The sequence below is a fragment of the Thrips palmi genome, unplaced genomic scaffold (assembly GCF_012932325.1).
Source record: "Thrips palmi isolate BJ-2018 unplaced genomic scaffold, TpBJ-2018v1 HiC_scaffold_4, whole genome shotgun sequence".
NCBI classification, from domain to species: domain Eukaryota; kingdom Metazoa; phylum Arthropoda; class Insecta; order Thysanoptera; family Thripidae; genus Thrips; species Thrips palmi.
The window spans coordinates 14,927,848-14,928,969 of record NW_023144631.1 but is presented as its reverse complement, the minus strand read 5'-3'; positions in this window follow the sequence as shown (position 1 = coordinate 14,928,969).

Sequence of the window (1,122 nt, the reverse complement as noted above, 5' to 3'; positions counted from 1 at the left end):
TATGTGAATTTTTATGTAGTTTTTAATTGAAGTCATACTCCTGAAAACTGACTGATTAGATAATTTATCATTTCAATGTGATAACATTGTACTAGTCCAAAGTGTACTTTTAATGTTCTAAATAAATTGTATTTAGACCGATTTGTTTGACTAAATTGACAAAAAAAACCATGACCCAGTAGGCATTATGCCACATTTTAGAAAATCATTTAAAATTTGGCAATATTCGGATTCGATTCGAAAATTTCGTTCAGATGTTCGGATTCGATTCGATTCGGGAAAAAATTGCGGATTCGATTCGATTCGGGCTATTTTGAGAGAGATTCGATTCGATTCGAAGACAAAATTCACGATTCGCACACCCCTACACGCGATGATCATTTGTTTTTTCCCCTTTGGTTTTGGACTTCCGGTCTGCGTTTTCCGAAGTGGATACGTACCGTCTCTTGTATTTTTCTCTTGACCACGAGATTCTCTCTCGCCACGAGACGCCCATTCAGCTGCATCCAGCACGCGAAACAGCAGCCGCGGTTGCGGCCCTGCTCGGCCAGGCTCTCTAGCTCGGCCTAGGCGTCCCTCCTTCGCCCTTCGCCTTGCCGCTCCCCGACAGCACCGCACCGTGGACAGCCACGCTCCGCTCATGCCGCTGAGGCACGTGGGACAGGTGCGCGGCATGCCTCGGTAGATCGTCAGCGCCTTACAGTCAGTTGGGCCAGAACAACGCGACACTCGCATGGCGCCGTCCGTCACATGTCGCGTAAGCCGTGCGGGGGAAGTCCAGCACCTCGGCGTCGACGCCGACCGCCAGGAAGGACAGCTTGCTTCTGATCCGCGGAACGAAAGGGGCGAGCCCGTTCTAGTCCTTGTCTTGCTGCAGCAGACTGATTCCGAGAGTCTTCGTCGCTCTGTCTCTCTCGCACTCGTGGGGCGTCCTGTAAAGTGCGAGAGAGACAGAGCGCCAAGGAACGAGGGTTTAGTTCGTAGTCGAGCTATAGGCGGGCAGGCAGCAAGCAGCTGCAAGGGATTCTGAAGAATACTGTTTGTCTCTGGGTGTGGGGGGGTTTAAAGGGGAGCAGGGCAAGGAAAGGGATGGGCGAGGGGTTTTTTGGCACCCCCGGCTGA